The sequence below is a fragment of the Orcinus orca genome, chromosome 6, assembly GCF_937001465.1.
Source record: "Orcinus orca chromosome 6, mOrcOrc1.1, whole genome shotgun sequence".
NCBI lineage: Eukaryota > Metazoa > Chordata > Mammalia > Artiodactyla > Delphinidae > Orcinus > Orcinus orca.
Window position 1 is genome coordinate 53075585 of NC_064564.1, and position 22498 is coordinate 53098082.

Here is a 22498-nt window from a genome sequence, read left to right on the forward strand (position 1 = left end):
ATGATGTACCATCTCAGGCCTCTCACCTTAACAAATCATTCTTAAACCCATTTTAGGTCTCAGCATACGATTAGAACCTAGAAATTATAGGTACATCCTTTCTTTTTAGAACAGTGTCTTCCTCATCTTTTCAAACTTATCTGTCCCACATCCCAACACAAACTTGTCTTTCCATTCAAGATGGCCTCTTTGACTCTCCTTGTCATTAGTTTTGGACAGAGTTCATGTTCTTCCTCCTTCTGTTGATCCTTCCAAATTCTCCCCATCCCTTAAGAGTAAGTTCAAGTTCAACCTCCTGTTACCACAGTCCACAAGAATCCCTTCCTTTCCTGATCTACCAGAGCTGTTTTAAATTGTATTACAAAGCCTTTCCATTCTACATCTCATTCCTTCAGTTAGATTGTAAATGAATACTTCAAGGGCTGGGACACCTACTTCTTTTATAGTTCTCTCTTCAATATTCAGTATAGTGCTGGCATGCTGAATAAATACTTAATAAAGACTTCTTTAGTGACCTCCAAAGCAATGGAGCTGAAAATGATCATTTTGACGTTATAGCACACTGGATAAGAGCAGACTCCAGAGTCACGGTGACTGGGTCCCAACCCCAGCTGTATCACATAGTAGCTTTGTAACCTTGGACCAGTAATTTACTTCTCAGTGACACAGTTTTCTCCTCTATAGAATGAGGAGAATTACTGCACCAACCTAGGGTTGTTGTGAATATTCTGCGTGAGTTCCGGTATTTCAAGAACATAGAAAAGTACTTGACATAGTAAATACTACAGAAGTGCAGGTTACTATTATTATTTGGTTGTTGTTGTCGACATCACCATTGCCATCATCATTCACTCTTCATGTCTGAACCTATGTATTGTGGACGTTGTGAGGATCTGCTTTGACATGGGTAAATGACTGAGAAATGTAGCGTTTTCAAGAAAAAAAATGTAAGTTAGGGCCATGGCCAGGTGGTAAGGCATTTGCCCTGTGAGAGAGCAGGGCATGGGCCCCAGTGTGTTTACCTTGGTGGCAGCCCTGGAGATGGGAAAGAGGAGGAGAGGACAGAGGCCACATGGCACACTGGGTTGGCAACTGCCTCAGTTCCATTCTTGACTCAGGAATCTCGGAATAAGGACAACTAGTTATTTCCATAACTGTTTTAACACTATTAACCAAATACTGAAATCTTAGAACACTTAAAAGAAAAAAAGCCAGAATTCTGCAATTGCAAAAAAAGTATAGAAATAAGAGTAAAAGAATACGAATTGGAAAAAAGTGCACTTAGAAGCGAGTAAGTTAAGGGGTACTGTGCAAAGAACGTCAGCTCCCAACTCCTAGGGGGACATGTTGAGGTCTTTTCCTTACCCTGAAATGCAGATTTTTTTTTTTTCTTTTTTCTGCTTAGGGATTCCTAAGATTAGGATAATCAAATCTACCACAAAGGGAGAGTGGGAACAGGTATCTAGTAGATAAGTGGACAAATTTTATACAGTTTTATTCTATCATGTTACTAGATTGATATTATCATCGCATTTTAGAGAGGACGCAAAAGCTCAGAGAAGTAGCTCACTCAGCTGGTGCAGGGAATCAGGAATGGGGAATGACCTTTGACCTTTAAAAAAACTGACTCTATTCAAGCATCCGCTGGGGCTTAATAGGAAGGCCTGTGGTTTGGCTTCATTTTGGGTTGGGGGTAAGTTGTGCGAAGATTTGTAGTTACTCAGGGAAATGGACAGTCACTAACAAGAACATTCTGGATTTTAAGTAGCTTGAAGCTGGAGGACAGAAAGAATGCTGTGAGAAGACGTCCTCCGCGAGCAAGAATTTTTTTCCAAAACCAAAAAATATAGTAGCCCAGAGACTTGCAAGGGAGAGCTTTGTTTTGTACAGATATTTTAGGGAACAGATTTGAGGTTCATGAAGAGCTCTGTATCACCATTTGGTGAGGGCAACTTTGTTTTTAACCTTGGCTGTTTTTAATTTAATTGCAACTAAAAGTTATTTAATGCTGGAAGCTCCACGACTGCTCCAGGTGGAAGTATAGAAAATACTTTTGGAATGGGAAAGGTCACCTAACCACACACTCTTAACCCTGTCCTAATACTTTCTGCCAAACCCTTCAGCTTCCTTCTCTTAAGAAAATCATAAAGTCTTGAATTTGCTAATATGAGTAGTTCTATCTGCCTGCTGGGTAATTCATTTCAAACTACAGACCTCTGCATGAAATGACTCTGACTGGATTTCCTATTTACCTTGAATAGAGATCACCAAACTCCAGTTGGCTGCCGCCTGCTTTTGTAAATAAAGTTTTATTGGCACGCGGCCACAGCAGATTAAGAACTTTCTATGGCTGCTTTTACGCTACGTTGGCAGAATTGAGTGGTTGAGGCAGAGACGGGATTGCCTGCAAAGCTAAAATGTTTACTATCCGGCCCTTTACAAGAAAAGTTTGCTGACCCTGACCTAGAACAAGGAAGCACTTTCATTTCTGGTTTGTTTCAGGATCTTCCTCATTTATATGAAAATGTTAACCACTTTTTCAGAACTGCTATTTGCTAGGACCACTTTGCTAGGAAGAATAAATTAACTGCTAGGGGGATCTTTTGAGACCCTCTAGCTTTTCAGACAGTGGCTGGTTGTCACTGATGTCCTCTAATGTTCTCTGCTGTCTGATTCATGCTAGCCATTTCTGTGACCTTGCATTGATCTTCTGTACATTTTTTTTTTGGCTAAGCTTACGTATTTACTGGGATGGCTCCTTTTTCTCTGACTTGCTATTCTTACACTTTTCAACAGGGAGAAACATTTGTCCTCCCCATTTCCTCTAGTTCTATAAAGGAAACAAGCCAAACCAAATTGAAATTGGTTTCTTCTTCCCTCCCTAACTGCCCAGCCTCCAGTTTTTATATTATCTACAAACTTGGAAACTGCATTTCACGTGCTTATGACTTTTACATATAGCATTATTCACAACTGTGGTTCTGAAATTGACCCTGGAGGTATTTTCCATCTGATTCTCTCCTCCATTCTAAGAAGTTTCCATTTGTGGATACTCTGCGTTGCCCAAGCGAAAGCCTTCCAAATACTCCTTAATTCATCTCCTACTCAACACCACTTTGGAACACCGTCCAGAGCTTTCTGGGAAGCCTAAACACTTAGAGCATACCGATTTCTCTGTCCTACCAGATCAGAAATGTCAGCAAAAAACTGTGAGTTTTAAGCATCCTCTCCTGTTGTCTGGATTTAGGCTGATGATTCTCAATCACACTGTGTTTTCCTAGACACCTTTCTAGTGCTATTCTTTGAGCAACTGCCCAGGGGTTCCTCAAAATAAGAGTAAAACTCCTAATTTTGTGACATCCTGGAAGATGGTGTGTTACACCGGTCTCATCTCTACGTGACAATTATACTGTCAAATGTGTATCCACTGTGTGCCAGGCGCTTTACAGATAATATTTCTGTTCTTCACTCCACTTTTCTGCAGGGTGGGTGTGATCATTTTAACTAGTGAGAAAACCAAGGTTCAGAGAGGTTAGACTTATGTGGATACTACGTGGTAGAACTAAGATGCTGTGATTTTAGCCTTCCTGTCCTCCACCACTGTCGATTGTCCCCAGGGTTAACTGATATACCATTAGGTTGCTCCTCTTGACCAAGGGGGTGGGGGAGTGAGGTGGGTGCACCCAGACACACAATAGAAGGAAGGCAGGGACTAGCTTAGGGATTAAAAGGCAGAAACTCCATGGCATTAGCCTGTTCCCTAGGGTTCCATATAGATGGAATGGCACCTGTGAGCTGCTTCTCCATCCCTAAGAAGGAATCAGTATTTTCTTCCAAGTATCTAGTTTCATATTCTTCGTTATGTTCATCTGCATTACTTTGAAAAAACCCATAACTTTTAGGAAAGCCTTGTTTAAATGCTTTAAGACTTCTACCAGCTGAGCTATGGGGAATATGTGACTACCAGCTCACTCTTGGACCAAAGGTGTTGCGTAGCAAGCAGGGACTTCCCTGCCCTATTGTGGGGGCGATCAGCAGTGTTTAGATCCTTCTCAGAGGATAGGATCAATCTTCATGCAGCTTTCCTTCCCAGTTTGGTAACCCAGCTCCCTGTGGCAATTTTGGAAAATCTGACTTTTCTGTAAAGAAGTTAGCAGTGTCCTTGCAGGTGTTGTTTCTGGAGTTTGGATTCCAATGTAGGAATACTGAACATATATATTTGTCCATAATGACATGAGCCTCCTGGTATTAGATGTGGGGAAGAGTTATCTACAAGATTCTCCAACTAGGGTTGACCCCTCTCCAAATGCAAATTCAGCTTTTGCCTGAATCTCAGCTCAAAATGTGGTGAAGAGTAGAAGGGCCCAGGAAGTGTTCAGTATTTATCAGAGTGGCCAAAAAGCAAGAAACAGTTCAGCTTCATCTTGTTTGTGGTTGAGGTATCTAAGCACACACATACACAGGCCACCAACACTGTAAACATACACGGTTAGAGACACAAACACAGATGTGACAATTATAATGTTTATGAGCGCCCGTTATGTGCCGAGCACTGTGCATCTTTACAGCTGGGGGTGTATAGGTAAAGGTAGAGTGACCAAGAGAAGACAAGGCTCTCCCTGAAACAGATGTGCCACAATAAAAACAAAAGCCTCACAAATTGGAAGCCAGCCGGCTAGAAGACAGCATGTTAATTTATGCTAGGTCTAGCTGACCCCAATGGCTTCTTTCTAAAATACTGGCAAGTCCATGTATTCAACTAAGGTTAAAATCAATACAAAGGAACAGGGTCCCTGGAGCCAGACTGAATCTAACATCTCTGTGCTTCAATTTGTAAACATTTGTAAAATTGGGATAGTAACCTCAAAGGGTTATTGTAAGAATAAATGGACACCTGTAAAATACTTAGAACAGCTTATAGCTCAAAGCAAGTGCTCAATAAATGTTAGCGATGATGGTGATGATGATGAGGATTTATCCCTTGGCCTGGATGTAACGGGAGACAGGATACCATAAGATATCTACTCTCGCACTTATTCACACTATAGCAGTACTTTGCAAACTGTACAGTTGTATGCCACAGAACCTTGGGGTTCCTGAAACTTCTCAAGGGGAGCACACGTGGGCAAGGCAGAAATGTTAAGCTGGGAATGGGTGTCACTGTGGAACTCTGCCATAACTGCACGTTAGAGACTGCAAGTCCAGATTATGCAAAACCATGCAGACTGCTGTCTCCAGCCATTAGGAAACCTCCCTCCTCATCACTGGCATCCATCATTCTTTTCTTCCTTCCTTCATTCATCAGTTCATCATCTGTCTAGTGTCTATTACGTTCTTGGAATTGTGGAGAAAATAAGATACATTCTTAAACACTGGCCTTTGAAGAAGAGTAACATAATCCAGAAGGTAATATAGAGAAACAAATAACTAATTCTAATACACAACGGTAGGGCAGAGATAGAGTATTACGCACAGGGTACCATGTGGGTTGCAGAGCGGGCCATCTGACCCAGCCTTGCAGGGAAAGTTTCCTGTCAGGAAGGATAGGATTAGATAGACAAAGTGGGTTGGAAGTTCCCGGGCAAATTTGTAAATAGCAAGTAACTGGGTACCTTGGAAGGGCAGAGCTCAGTGGGGTGAAGTGAGGGGATTTGGTAAGAGATGAAGCAAGAGAGGCAGGCAGAGATCAGACGATAAAAGGCATTGTATATCATGCTAGGGCATTTGGAACTTATCCTCAAGTGCTAGCTGGACATGAAAAGAATTTTAAGCCTGGGAGCAGCATGGACAATTTTGAAAGAAAGATGCTCTGGCAGTAGCATGTCAAACGATCTAGGGCAGAAGTCACACACTTTTTCTGTAAAGGGACATACAGCAAATAGTTTAGGCTTTCAGGGCCTCCTATGCTCTCTGTTGTATATTCTAGTTTTTATTTGTTTTAATAACCCTTTAAAAATGAAAAGCCGAAACTTGCACAAGCCTCTTAGATAGCCTCATCCACCAGAGGGCAGACAGCAGAAGCAAGAAGAACTACAATCCTGCAGCCTGTGGAACAAAAACCACTTTCACAGAAAGACAGACAAGTGAAAAGGCAGTGGGCTATGTACCAGATGAAGGAACAAGATAAAAACCCAGAAAAACAACTTAATGGAGATAGGCAACCTTCCAGAAAAAGAATTCAGAATAATGATAGTGAAAATGATCCAGGACCTCGGAAAAAGAATGGGGGCAAAGGTCAATAAGATGCAAGAAATGTTTAACAAAGACCTAGAAGAACTGAAGAACAAACAGAGATGAACAATACAATAACTGAAATGAAACTACACTAGAAGGAATCAATAGCAGAATAACTGAGGCAGAAGAACGGATAAGTGACCTGGAAGACAGAATGGTGGAATTCATTGCTGTGGAACAGAATAAAGAAAAAAGAATGAAAAGAAATGAAGATGAAGACAGTCTAAGAGACCTCTGGGACAACATTAAACACAACAACATTCTCATTATAGGGGTCCCAGAAGGAAAAGAGAGAGAGAAAGGACCCCAGAAAATATTTGAAGAGATTAGAGTCGAAAACTTCCCTAACATGTAAAGGAAACAGCCACCCAAGTCCAGGAAGTGCAGCGAGTCCCATGCAGGATAAACCCAAGGAGAAACATGCTGAGACACATAGTAATCAAATAGGCAAAAATTAAAGACAAAGAAAAATTATTGAAATCAGCAAGGGAAAAACAACAAATAACATACAAGGGAACTCCCATAAGGTTAACAGCTCATTTCTCAGCAGAAACTCTACAAGCCAGAAGGGAGTGGCATGATATACTTAAAGTGATGAAAGGGAAGAACCTACATCCAAGATTACTCTACCCGGCAAAGATCTCATTCAGATTTGATGGAGAAATCAAAAGCTTTGCAGACAAATGAAAGCTAAGAGAATTCAGCACCACGAAACCAGCTCTATGACAAATGCTAAAGGAACTTCTCTAAAGGAAACACAAGAGAAGAAAAGGACCTACAAAAACAAACCCAAGACAATTAAGAAAATGGTAATAGGAACATACATATCGATCACTACCTTAAACGTGAATGGATTAAATGCTCCAACCAAAAGACAGAGGCTTGCTGAATGGCTACAAAAACAAGACCCATATATGTGCTGTCTACAAGAGACCCACTTCAGACCTAGGGACACATACAGACTGAAAGTGGGGGGATGGAAAAAGATATTCCATGCAAATGGAAATCAAAGGAAAGCTGGAGTAGCTATACTCATATCAGATAAAATAGACTTTAAAATAAAGGCTATTACAAGAGACAAAGAAGGACAGTACATAATGATCAAGGGATCAATCCAAGAAGAAGATATAACAATTATAAATATATATGCCCCCAAGATAGGAGCACCTCGATACATAAGGCAACTGCTAACAGTTATAAAAGAGGACATCGACAATAACACAATAATAGTGCGGGACGTTAACACCTCATTTACGCCAATGGACAGATAATCCAAAATGAAATAAATAAGGAAACAGAAGCTTTAAATGACACAACAGACCAGATAGATTTAATTGATATTTATAGGACATTCCATCCAAAAACAGCAGATTACACTTTCTTCTCAAATGCTCATGGAACATTCTCCAGGATAGATCACACCTTGGGTCACAAAACAAGCCTCAGTAAATTTAAGAAAACTGAAATCATATCAAGCATCTTTTCTGACCACAATGCTATGAGTCTAGAAATGAATTACAGGGAAAAAACCATAAAGAACACAAACACATGGAGGCTAAACAATACATTACTAAATAACCAAGAGATCACTGAAGAATTCAAAGGAAATCAAAAAATACCTAGAGACAAATGACAATGAAAACATGACGATCCAAAACCTATGGGATGCAGCAAAAGCAGTTCTAAGTGGGAAGTTTATAGCAATACAAGCCTACCTCAAGAAACAAGAAAAATCTCAAGTAAACAATCTAAGCTTACACCTAAAGGAACTAGAGAAAGAAGAACAAACAAAACCCAAAGTTAGCAGAAGGAAGGAAATCATAAACATCAGAGCAGAAATAAATGAAATAAATCAAAGAAAACAATAGCAAAGATCAATAAAACTAAAAGTTGGTTCTTTGAGAAGACAAACAAAATTAATAAACCATTAGCCAGACTCATCAAGAAAAAGAGGGAGAGGACTCAAATCAACAAAATTAGAAATGAAAAAGGAGAAGTTACAACAGACACCGCAGAAATACAAAGCATCCTAAGAGACTACTACAAGCAACTCTATGCCAATATAATGGACAACCTGGAAAAAATGGACAAATTCTTAGAAAGGTATAACCTTCCAAGACTGAACCAGGAAGAAATAGAAAATATGAACAGACCAATCACAAGTAATTAAATTGAAACTGTGATTAAAAGTCTTCCAACAAACAGAAGTCCAGGACCAGATGGCTTCACAGGTGAATTCTATCAAACATTTAGAGAAGAGCTAACACCCATCCTTCTCAAATTCTTCTCAAAAAGTTGCAGCGGAAGGAACACTCCCAAACTTATTCTATGAGACCACCGTCACCCTGATACCAAAACCAGACAAAGATACTACAAAAAAAGAAAATTACAGACCAATATCACTGATGAATACAGATGCAAAAATCCTCAATAAAATACTAGCAAAAAGAATCCAACAACACATTGAAAGAATCATACACCGTGATCAAGTGGGATTTATCCCAGGGATGCAAGGATTCTTCAATATACACAAATCAAACACTGTTATACACTATATTAACCAAGTGAAGAATAAAAATCGTATGATCATTTCAACAGATGCAGAAAAAGCTTTTGATAAAATTCAACACCCAGATGATTATATGCGGAGAGCAGGGAAGATGGCGGAAGAGTAAGACACGGAGATCACCTTCCACCCCACAGATACACCAGTAATACATCTACACGTGGACCAACTCCTACAGAACACCTACTGAACACACAGGCAGAAGACCTCAGACCTCCCAAAAGGCAAGAAAGTCCCCACGTACCTGGGTAGGGCAAAAGAAAAAGAGAATAAACAGAGACTAAAGAATAGGGACGGGACCTGCACCAGTAGGAGGGAGCTGTGAAGGAGGAAAAGTTTCCACACACTAGGAGCCCCTTCGTGGGCTGAGACTGCAGGTGGTGGAGGGGGAAAGCTTCGGAGCCGCGGAGGAGAGCACAGCAACAGGGGTGCGGAAGGCAAAGCGGAGAGATTCACGCACAGAGGATCGGTGCCGACCGGCACTCACCAGTCCGAGAGGCTTGTCTGCTCACCCGCCGGGGCAGGCGGGGCTGGCAGCTGAGGCTCGGGCTTCGGTCGGAGGCCGGAAGAGGACTGGGGTTGGTGGCGTGAACACAGCCTGCAGGGGATAGTGCGCCACGGCGGGCCGGGAGGGAGTGTGGGGAAAAGTGTGGACCTGCCAAAGAGGCAAGAGACTTTTTCTTCCCTCTTTGTTTCCTGGTGCGCGAGGAGAGGGGATTAACAGCGCTGTTTAAAGGAGCTCCAGAGACGGGTGCGAGCCGCGGCTAAAAGCGCGGACCCCAGAGACGGGCATGAGACGCTAAGACTGCTGCTGCCGCCACCAAGAAGCCTGTGTGCGAGCACAGCTCACTATCCACACACGCCTTCCGGGGAGCCTGTGCAGCCAGCCACTGCCAGGGTCCCGGGATGCAGGGACAACTTCCCCGGGAGAACGCAAGCCACGCCTCAGGCTGGTGCAACGTCACGCCGGCCTCTGCCGCCGCAGGCTCGCCCCGCACTCCGTGCCCCTCCCCCCCCCGGCATGAGTGAGCCAGAGCCCCCGCATCAGCGGCTCCTTTAACCCCGTCCCGTCTGAGTGAAGAACAGACGCCCTCCGGTGACCTACACGCAGAGGCAGGGCCAAATCCAAAGCTGAGCCGTGGGAGCTGTGCGAACAAAGAAGAGAAAGGGAAATCCCTCCCAGCCGACTCAGGAGCAGCGGATTAAAGCTCCACAATCAACTCGAAGTACCCCACATCTGTGGAATACATGAATAGACAACGAATCATCCCAAATTGAGGAGGTGGACTTTGAAAGCAAGATTCATGATTTTTTTCCCTTTTCCCCTTTTTGTGAGTGTGTATGTGTATTCTTCTGTGTGAGATTTTGTCTGCATAGCTTTGCTTCCACCATTTGTCCTAGGGTTCTATCCGACCGTTTTTTGTTTTTAAAAAAATTTTTTTTTCTTAATAATTATTTATAATTTTAATTATTTTATTTTATTTTATCTTCTTTCTTTCTTTCCTTCCTTCCCTCCTCCCTCCCTCCTTTCTTCCTTCCTTCCTTCCTTCCCTTCTCCCTTTCTACTTTTTCTCACTTTTGTTCTAAACCATGTGGATGAAAGGCTCTTGGTGCTGCAGCCAGGAGTTAGTGCTGGGTCCCTGAGGTGGGAGAGCCAACTTCAGGACACTGGTCCACAAGAGACCTCCCAGCTCCACATAATATCAAACGCCAAAAATCTCCCAGAGATCTCCATCTCAACACCAGCACCCAGCTTCACTCAAAGACCAGCAAGGTACAGTGCTAGACACCCTATGCCAAACCACCAGCAAGACAGGAACACAACCCCACCCATTAGCAGAGAGGCTGCCTAAAATCATAATAAGGTCACAGACACCCCAAAACACCCCCCAGACGTGGACCTGCCCACCAGAAAGACAAGATCCAGCCTCATCCACCAGAACACAGGCACTAGTTCCCTCCACCAGGAAGCCTACACAACGGCAACTACAAACCTGCAGCCTGCAAAAAGGAGACCCCAAACACAGTAAGATAAGCAAAATGAGAAGACAGAAAAACACACAGCAGATGAAGGAGCAAGATAAAACCCACCAGACCTAACAAATGAAGAGGAAATAGGCAGTCTACCTGAAAAAGAATTCAGAATAATGATAGTAAAGATGATCCAAAATCTAGGAAATAGAATAGAGAAAATGCAAGAAACATTTAACAAGGACCTAGAAGAACTAAAGATGAAACACGCAATGGGGAACAACACAATAAGTGAAATTAAAAATACTCTAGATGGGATCAATAGCAGAATAACTGAGGCAGAAGAATGGACAAGTGACCTGGAAGATAAAATAGTGGAAATAACTACTGCAGAGCAGAATAAAGAAAAAAGAATGAAAAGAACTGAGGACAGTCTCAGAGACCTCTGGGACAACATTAAACGCACCAACATTCGAATTATAGGGGTTCCAGAAGAAGAAGAGAAAAAGAAAGGGACTGAGAAAATATTTGAAGAGATTACAGTTGAAAACTTCCCTAATATGGGAAAGGAAATAGTTAATCAAGTCCAGGGAGCACAGAGAGTACCATACAGGATAAACCCAAAGAGAAATACGCCAAGACACATATTAATCAAACTGTCAAAAATTAAATACAAAGAAAACATATTAAAAGCAGCAAGGGAAAACCAACAAATAACACATAAGGGAATCCCCATAAGGTTAACAGCTGATCTTTCAGCAGAAACTCTGCAAGGCAGAAGGGACTGGCAGGACATATTTAAAGTGATGAAGGAGAAAAACCTACAACCAAGATTACTCTACCCAGCAAGGATCTCATACAGATTTGATGGAGAAATTAAAACCTTTACAGAAAAGCAAAAGCTGAGAGGGTTCAGCACCACCAAACCAGCTTTACAACAAATGCTAAAGGAACTTCTCTAGGCAAGAAACACAAGAGAAGGAAAAGACCTACAATAACGAACCTAAAACAATTAAGAAAATGGGAATAGGAACATACATATTGATAATTACCTTAAATGTCAATGGACTAAATGCTCCAACCAAAAGACACAGATTGGCTCAATGGATACAAAAACAAGACCCATATATATGCTCTCTACAAGAGACCCACTTCAGACCTAGAGACACATACAGACTGAAAGTAAGGGGATGGAAAAAGATATTCCATGCAAATGGAAGCCAAAAGAAAGCTGGAGTAGCAATTCTCATATCAGACAAAATAGACTTTAAAATAAAGACTATTACAAGAGAAAAAGGACACTACATAATGATCAAGGGATCGATCCAAGAAGAAGATATAACAATTGTAAATATTTATGCACCCAATATAGGAGCACCTCAATACATAAGGCAAATGCTAACAGCCATAAAAGGGGAAATCGACAGTAACACATACATAGTAGGAGACTTTAACACCCCACTTTCACCAATGGACAGATCATCCAAAATGAAAATATATAAGGAAACATAAGCTTTAAATGATACATTAAACAAGATGGACTTAATTGATATTTATAGGACATTCCATCCAAAATAACAGAATACACATTTTTCTCAAGTGCTCATGGAACATTCTCCAGGATAGATCATATCTTGGGGCACAAATCAAGCCTCAGTAAATTTAAGAAAATTTAAATTGTATCAAGTATCTTTTCTGACCACAACGCTATGAGACTAGATATCAATTACAGGAAAAGCTCTGTAAAAAACAAGAACACATGGAGGCTAAACAATACACTACTTAATAACGAAGTGATCACTGAAGAAATCAGAGAGGAAATACAAAAATACCTAGAGAAAAATGACAATGGAGACACAATGACCAAAAACCTATGGGATGTAGCAAAAGCAGTTCTAAGAGGGAAGTTTATAGCAATACAATCCTAACTTAAGAAACAGGATACATCTCAAATAAACAACCTAACCTTGCACCTAAAGCAATTAGAGAAAGAAGAACAAAAAACCCCCAAAGTTAGCAGAAGGAAAGAAATCATAAAAATCAGATCAGAAATAAATGAAAAAGAAATGAAGGAAACAATAGCAAAGATCAATAAAACTAAAAGCTGGTTCTTTGAGAAGATAAACAAAATAGATAAACCATTAGCCAGACTCATCCAGAAAAAAAGGGAGAAGACTCAAATCAATAGAATTAGAAATGAAAAAGGAGAAGTAACAACTGACACTGCAGAAATACAAAAGATCATGAGAGATTACTACAAGCAACTCTATGCCAATGAAATGGACAACCTGGAAGAAATGGACAAATTCTTAGAAATGCATAACCTGCCAAGACTGAATCAGGAAGAAATAGAAAATATGAACAGACCAATCACAAGCACTGAAATTGAAACTGTGATTAAAAGTCTTCCAACAAACAAAAGCCCAGGACCAGATGGCTTCACCAGCGAATTCTATCATACATTTAGAGAAGAGCTAACACCTAGCCTTCTCAAACTCTTCCAGAATATAGCAGAGGGAGGAACACTCCCAAACTCATTCTACGAGGCCACCATCACCTTGATACCAAAACCAGACAAGGATGTCACAAAGAAAGAAAACTACAGGCCAATATCACTGATGAACATAGAGGCGAAAATCCTCAACAAAATACTAGCAAACAGAATCCAACAGCACATTAAACGGATCATACACCATGATCAAGTGGGGTTTATCCCAGGAATGCAAGGATTCGTCAATATATACAAATCAATCAACATGATACACCATATTAACAAACTGAAGGAGAAAAACCATATGGTCATCTCAATAGATGCAGAAAAAGCTTTCGACAAAATTCAACACCGATTTATGATAAAAACCCTGCAGAAAGTAGGCATAGAGGGAACTTTCCTCAACATAATAAAGGCCATATATGACAAACCCACAGCCAAAGGCATCCTCAAGTGAAAAACTGAAAGCATTTCCACTAAGATCAGGAAAAAACAAGGTTGCCCACTCTCACCACTCTTATTCAACATAGTTTGGCAAGTTTTAGCCACAGCAATCAGAGAAGAAAAGGAAATAAAAGGAACCCAAATCGGAAAAGAAGAAGTAAAGCTGTCACTGTTTGCAGATGACATGGTACTATACATAGAGAATCCTAAAGATGCTACAAGAAAACGACTAGAGGTAATCAATGAATTTGGTAAAGTAGCAGGATACAAAATGAATGCACAGAAATCTCTGGCATTCCTATACACTAACGATGAAAAATCTGAAGGTGAAATCAAGAAAACACTCCCATTTACCACTGCAACAAAAAGAATAAAATATCTAGGAATAAACCTACCTAAGGAGACAAAAGACCTGTATGCAGAAAATTATAAGACACTGATGAAAGAAATTAAAGATGATACAAATAGATGGAGAGATATACCATGTTCTTGGACTGGAAGAATCAACATTGTGAAAATGACACTACTACCCAAAGCAATCTACAGATTCAATGCAATCCCTGTCAAACTACCACTGGCATTTTTCACAGAACTAGAACAAAAAGTTTCACAATTTGTATGGAAACACAAAAGACCCCGAATAGGCAAAGCAATCTTGAGAACGAAAAATGGAGCTGGAGGATTCAGGCTCTCTGACTTCAGACTATACTGCAAAGCTACAGTAATCAAGACAGTATGGTACTGGCACAAAAACAGAAAGATAGATCAATGGAACAGGATACAAAGCCCAGAGATAAACCCATGCACATATGGTCATCTTATCTTTGATAAAGGAGGCAGGAATGTACAGTGGAGAAAGGACAGCTTCTTCAATAAGTGGTGCTGGGAAAACTGGACAGCTACATGTAAAAGTATGAGATTAGATCACTCCCTAACACCATACACAAAAATAAGCTCCAAATGGATTAAAGACCTAAATGTAAGGCCAGAAACTATCAAACTCTTAGAGGAAAACATAGGCAGAACACTCTATGACATAAATCACAGCAAGATCCTTTTTGACCCACCTCCTAGAGAAATGGAAATAAAAACAAAAATAAACAAATGGGACCTAATGAAACTTCAAAGCTTTTGCACAGCAAAGGAAACCATAAACAAGACCAAAAGACAACCCTCAGAATGGGAGAAAATATTTGCAAATAAAGCAACTGACAAAGGATTAATCTCCAAAATTTATAAGCAGTCCATGCAGCTCAGTAACAAAAAAACAAACAACCCTATCCAAAAATGGGCAGAAGACCGAAATAGACATTTCTCCAAAGAAGATATACAGACTGCCAACAAACACATGAAAGAATGCTCAACATCATTAATCATTACAGAAATGCAAATTAAAACTACAATGAGATATCACCTCAAACCAGTCAGAATGGCCATCATCAAAAAATCTAGAAACAATAAATGCTGGAGAGGGTGTGGAGAAAAGGGAACACTCTGGCACTGCTGGTGGGAATGTGAATTGGTACAGCCACTATGGAGAACAGTATGGAGGTTCCTTAAAAAACTACAAATGGAACTACCATATGACCTAGCAATCCCACTACTGGGCATATACCCTGAGAAAACCATAATTCAAAAAGAGTCATGTACCAAAATGTTCATTGCAGCTCTATTTACAATACCCCAGAGATGGAAACAACCTAAGTGTCCATCATCGGATGAATGGATAAAGAAGATGTGGCACATATATACAATGGAATATTACTCAGCCATAAAAAGAAATGAAATTGAGCTATTTGTAATGAGGTGGATAGACCTAGAGTCTGTCATACAGAGTGAAGTAAGTCAGAAAGAGAGAGACAAATACCGTATGCTAACACATATATATGGAATTTAAGAAAAACAAATGTCATGAAGAACCTAGGGGTAAGACAGGAATAAAGACACAGACCTAGTAGAGAATGGACTTGAGGATATAGGGAGGGGGAAGGGTAAGCTGTGACAAAGCAAGAGAGTGGCATGGACATATATACACTACCAAACGTAAAATAGATAGCTAGTGGGAAGCAGCTACATAGCACAGGGAGATCAGGTCGGTGCCTTGTGGCCATCTAGAGGGGTGGGATAGGGAGGGTGGGAGGGAGGGAGATGCAAGAGGGAAGAGATATGAGAACATATGTATGTGTATAACTGATTCACTTTGTTATAAAGCAGAAACTAACACACCATCGTAAAGCAATTATACCCCAATAAAGATGTAAAAAAAAACAAAGGAAATGATTATATGCAAAACAGTCTGCCAAAGTGTGGTATAAAACACCTGGCATACCATAACCTGTTCTATTCCATTAATCATGACTCAGCCCCTAGATTAGTGACCTTCAAAAAAAAAAATTCAACACCCATTTATGATAAAAACTCTCCAGAAAGTGGGCATGGAGGGAACCTACCTCAACATAATAAAGGCCATATATGACAAACCCACAGCAAACATCATTTTCAATGGTGAAAAACTGAAATCATTTCCTCTAAGATCAGGAACAAGACAAGGATGCCCACTCTCGCCACTATTATTCAACACAGTTTTGGAAGTCCTAGCCGTGAGAATCGGAGAAGAAAAAGAAATAAAGGGAATCCAAATCAGAAAAGAAGAAGTAAAACTGTCACTGTTTGAAGATGACATGATACTATACATAAAGAATCCTAAAGATGCCACCAGAAAACCACTGGAGCTAATCAATGAATTTGGTAAAGTTGCAGGATACAAAATTAATGCACAGAAATCTCTTACATTCCTACATCCTAATGATGAAAAATCTGAAAAAGAAATTAAGGAAACACTCCCATTTGCCATTGCAACAAAAAGAAAATACCTAGGAATAAACCTACCTAGGGAGACAAAAGTCCTGTATGCAGAGAAGTATAAGGCACTGATGAAAGAAATTAAAGATGACACCAACAGATGGAGATATATACCATGTTCTTGGACTGGAAGAATCAATATTTTGAAAATGACTATTCTACCCAAAGCAATCTACAGATTCAATGCAATTCCTATCAAATTACCAATGGCAGTTTTTACAGAACTAGAACAAAAAATTTCACAATTGGTATGGAAACATAAAAGACCCCGAATAGCCAAAGCAGTCTTGAGGGAAAAAAACAGAGGTGGAGGAATCGGACTCCCTGACTTCAGACTATACTACAAAGCTACAGTAATCAAGACAATATGGTACTGGCACAAATACAGAAATATAAATCAATGGAACAAGATAGAAAGCCCAGAGATAAACCCACGCATCTATGGTCAACTAATCTATGACAAAGGAGGCAAGGATATACAATGGAGAAAAGACAGTCTCTTCAATAAGTGGTGCTGGGAAAACTGGACAGCTCCGTGTAAAAGAATGAAATTAGAACGCTCCCTAACACCATAAACAAAAATAAACTCAAGACGGATTCGAGACCTAAATGTAAGACTGGACAGTATAAAACTCTTAGAGGAAAACATAGGAAGAACACTCTATGACATAAATCACAGCAAGATCTTTTTTGATCCACCTCCTAGAGTAATGGAAATAAAAACAAAAATAAACAAATGGGACCTAATGAAACTTCAAAGCTTTTGCACGGCAAAGGAAACCATAAACAAGACGAAAAGACACCCTCTCAGAATGGGAGAAAATATTTGCAAACGAATTAACGGACAAAGGATTAATCTCCAAAATATATAAACAACTCATGAAGCTCAATATTAAAAAAAAAAAAAAAAAAGCAACCCAATCCAAAAATGGCAGAAGCCCTAAATAGACATTTCTCCAAGGAAGACATACCAATGGCCAAGAAGCACATGAAAAGCTGCTCAACATCACTAATTATTAGAGAAATGCAAATCAAAACTACAATGAGGTATCACGTCACACCAGTTAGAATGGGCATCATCAGAAAATCTACAAACAACAAATGCTGGAGAGGGTGTGGAGAAAAGGGAACCCTCTTGCACTGTTGGTGGGAATGTAAATTGATACAGCCACTATAGAGAACAGTATGGAGGTTCCTTAAAAAACTAAAAATAGAATTACCATATGATCCAGCAATCCCACTACTGGGCATATACCCTGAGAAAACCATAATTCAAAAACATGCATGCAACCCAATGTTCACTGCAGCAGTATTTACAATAGCCAGGTCATGGAAGCAACCTAAATGCCCACTGACAGACGAATGGATAAAGAAGATGTGGTACATATATACAATGGAATATTACTCAGCCATAAAAAGGAATAAAATTGGGTCCTTTGTACAAACGTGGATGGATGTAGAGATTGTCATACAGAGTGAAGTAAGTGAGAAAGGGAAAAACAAATATCGTATATTAACACATATATGTGGAACCTAGAAAAATTGTACAGATGAACCGGTTTGCAGGGCAGAAATTGAGACACAGATGTAGAGAAGAAACGTATGGACACCAAGGGGGGAAAGCCACGGTGGGGTGGTGGTGATGGTGTGATGAATTGGTTGATTGGGCTTGACATGTATACACTGATGTGTATAAAATGGGTGACTAATTTAAAAAATAAATAAATAAAAAAAATTAGGTGTGTCATTTTAAAAAATGCAAAAGCCATTCCTTTAATAACCCTTTAAATAACCTGGGCTCATATCCCAGCTCCACCACTTACTAAGTGTGATCAAGTTAATCAAAGAGCTCTGGGATCAATTTCAATGGCTCTTTTAATAATCTTTTAAAAGCCATTCTTAGTAATACCTTTAAAAAAATGTAAAGCCACTGGCTGTAATTTGCCAACCCCTGGTCTCAAGAAGGCAAATATAGGGTTAGGAGGCTTCTGCAATCATGCAGAGCTGACAAAGGTAAACAAGTACAGGCAGTGAGAACAGAGACCAGTGGAGGGTGAAAGAGCCACTGAAGAGCGTGAACAATCTAGAAATACAGGCAGACCTCGTTTTATCGTGCTTCGCTTTCTTGTGCTTCGCAGATACTGCATTTTTTTTATAAACTGAAGATTTGAGGCAACCCCACGTGGAGCAAATCTATTGGTGCCATTTTTCCAATAGCATTTGCTCACTTCGTGTCTCTGTGTCACGTTTTGGTAATTTTTGCAATGTTTCAAACTTTTTCCTCATCCTTATATTTGTTATGGTGATATAGGATCAGTGATCTTTGATGTTACTACTGTGACTTGCTGAAGGCTCAGGTGATGGTTAGCATTTTTAGCAAGAAAGTATTTTTAGATTAAGGTATATAGATTGGTTTTTAAGACACAGTGCTATCACATAGTTAACACTCTACAGTACAGAGTAAACATAACTTTTATATGTACTGGGAAACCAAAAAAAAAAAAAGATTGACTTGCTTTATTGTAATACCTGCTTTACCATGGTGATCTGGAACTGAACCCACAATATCTCCAAGGTATGCCTGTATTTTGGCTTGGAAAGTTGGATGGTTGGGGGTACTCTTTACTGAGATAAGGATTCAGGAGTTTAGTTTTAGAGATATTGATTGACCTTTTCGTGGGGCATCTGGGTTAGGATGCCTCGTAGACAACTGTACATCTGAGTCAGGAGAGAGATGTGCTCTGTACTAGATACAGGAGAATCATCAGCATACAGAGGAGTCCTGGAGCCACGGGACCACTAGTGTATACAGAGTGAGGCTCCTAAGGGGGGTAGCTAAGAGGTGGGCAGAGGAAGAGGAATCCACAGAGATGCTGAGAAAGAATAACCAGAGAAGTAAGAAGCAAGCCAAGTGTGTGTGGTTTCTGAAGCAGCAAGAAAGTGTTTTTCGGAAGAAGGGCTCAGCCTGCGTAGAATGCTGCTGAGAGCTCACAGTAGATAAGGCATGTTTTGAGAGACAACTTTCTTCTTTTTCAACAAACAAGAAATAACTTTTTGGGGGGGTGGGGAGGGAGCTTTACTCAAGAGGAGTGTATGTTATATGTTACATGCGGTCTTAGAATGTGAGGTGGGCAAATAGGAGCAACTCCATAATGAACTGAGTGGAAATATTAGGCAGGATTTAAAAAAACTCATAATTAACCACCTTGGAGGGGGGACCTAGGGTAGCCTTCTACACGTAAAATATTTCTAGGTTATAAATTGGCAGTAGAGAGCTATAAGAGTAATGTTTTCAAACCACTCAGGTGCCAGTAATGCACTAGGACCGTGGAGTGAGGCTAGAATACTTGTCTTCTGGTGGTTTTTGCAGGCAGCAATATGGTGGAACCAGTCAATTACAGATCCACACGAACTACATGGACTCAGCAATGAAAGCAAAGGGAAAACAAAGCAGAGTTCTCTTGTTTTCTCAATCAACTGGCACACAGCCCTGAAAAGTACTTCCTAACTCACCCCCCATGGCTATGCTGCAAAGTCCAGTCCTGCGTCTTTGTTCTCTGGATGAACAAGGTAGCCACACTTAGTTATCTTAACCTCTAGCCATCCAGAATTTTTCCAGAAAATTGGCAGATTTGGAGTCTGTTAGCTTCCACCATGTCTGCTCCCTCCACACATGGGCACTTCGTGGTCTCTCTCAAATCTCAGGCTCAGGGTGAATGTGAGTATGTGGGTTGGTGGGAATCTGGGAAGGAGGCACGGGGATGGGAGAGTGCTTGGAATTCCTAAGTGTCATTTAGGCATGGAGTTCTGTCTGTCTCTACCACATCTTTTAACAGAACAAACAGAAGTGCCTAATTCGACTCTGAGGTTAACCTTCCCCCATTTTTCTCTCTCAGCTCTTCTAAAAGGTGGTCCTTGAACCACCGATCTCAGAGCCACCTGTAGTGCTTGTTAAAATGCAAATGACAGAAAGAAAATGTGGTGCATATATACAATGGAATATTACTCAGCCATTAAAAAGAATGAAATAATGCCATTGCAGCAACATGGATGGACCTGGAGATTATCATACTAAGTGAAGTAACTCAGAGAAAGAAATATCATATGATATCACTTATATGCAGAATGTAAAAAAAAAAAAGATACAAAGGAACTTATTTACAAAACAGAAACAGACTCATAGACTTAGAGAACGAACTTATGGTTACCAGTGGGGAAGGGTGGGGGGTAGGGATAGATTGGGAGTTTGGGATTGACATAAACACACTGATTTATTTAAAATAGATAACCAACAAGGAGCTACTGTATAGCACAGGGAACTCTGCTCAATAGTCTGTAATAACCTAAATGGGAAAAGAACTTGAAAAAGAGTAGATACATATATAGGTATAACTGAATCACTTTGTGGTACACCTGAAACTAACACAACATTGTTAATCAACTATACTCCAATATAAAAAATAAATAAATAAATAAAGTTGAGTTTGGATTTAGTGCAAAAAAATGCAAATGATGGGACCCTACTGTAGAAAGAGTTTCTGGGGTAGGGTAGGATGTGGGTGTCTCCATTTCTAACAAGTTCCTGGCAATTATTATGCACACTGAATTTGGGAACCCCTCCTCTATCCCCTTTTTATTTTTTATTATTATTTTTAAAAATTTATTTATTTATTTCTGGCTGCATTGGGTCTTCGTCACTGCGTGTGGGCTTTCTCTAGTTGCGGTGAGTGGGGGCTACTCTTCGTTGTGGTGCACCATCTTCTCATTGTGGTGGCTTCTCTGGTTGCGGAGCACGGGCTCTAGGTGCGCGGGTTTCAGTAGTTGTGGCTCGCAGGCTCTAGAGCGCAGGCTCAGTAGCTGTGGCGCATGGGCTTAGTTGCTCCGCGGCATGTGGGATCTTCCCAGACTAGGGCTCGAACCTGTGTTCCCTGCATTGGCAGGTGGATTCTTAACCACTGTGCCACCAGAGAATCCCGTATCTCCTTTTCAAAGTTTAGAATTTTTAAGAGAAGTATTGTGACCATTGGAGTTTAAAAAAAACCTTGAGGCTCAAAAGTTACTGTATCCTCTATTAGCCTTTCAGTGTATCTTAGTTTCTGAAGAGCAGGGACCTCTCCTTATTTATGATCTCACTTTCTGGCACTCATCACTGTACCCAATGCCCAAGAGATACTTGGGGAGTTGAAGGGATGATTGCAAAGGGCCCCTTATAGCCCCCCAGCTTCTACTCATGCTCCTCTGAGATACACTCACCACAAAGTAGCCAGTGTGCATCTATAAAAATGGAAATTAGATCATTTGACATTCCTGATTAATACCCTCCAAAATCTCCCTGTGGTGCTCAGACTAAAACCTCAGCTCCACATCCTGGTCTCTGGTTGACCCCATGGCTTCATCCCATATCACCTCTACCTTCAGCCTGCCACACTCCAGCCAAATGAGCTTCTTTTGGGTTCTTTCAACACAATAAACTCATTTTCACTTTAGGGGTTTTGCACCGTTTTTCCCTTGCCCAGGAATGCTCTTCCTTCTGATGTCGTATTGCTGGACACTGGTCATCATTCAGCTTTTGTCTTCCAGGTCACCTCTTCAGAGTACCCATCTAATGTGGTCACCAGATCATTGCTTATCAAAGCTCTGTTTCATTTTCTGCCCAGCACTTATCACCATCTGATATTTTTGTGTCCTTTTCTGTGTTTATTGTCTTGCTTCACACTCACTCATTAATTCATTCACTGTTTATTTAGTACCTGTGTAGTGCCAGCTACTCTTTCCAGCACTAGGGACACAGCAGTAAAGAAAGCCTCTACCCTAATGGACAGGCCATCAGTGCATAAATATATAATACGTCAAATGACGATAAAATTCTGTGAATAAAATAGAGTTGAAGGGTTAGAGAATGATGCAGAGTGCTCCTTTAGCTAGAATGA

General features: G+C 40.5%; 1 protein-coding gene across 3 annotated transcripts in view; it reads right to left on the reverse strand.

Moving 5' to 3' along the window:
* ADAMTSL1 (ADAMTS like 1) overlaps window positions 1–22498 on the reverse strand; it is a 1025773-nt gene that overhangs the window by 141815 nt on the left and 861460 nt on the right. The gene's annotated exons all lie outside the window — the stretch shown is intronic.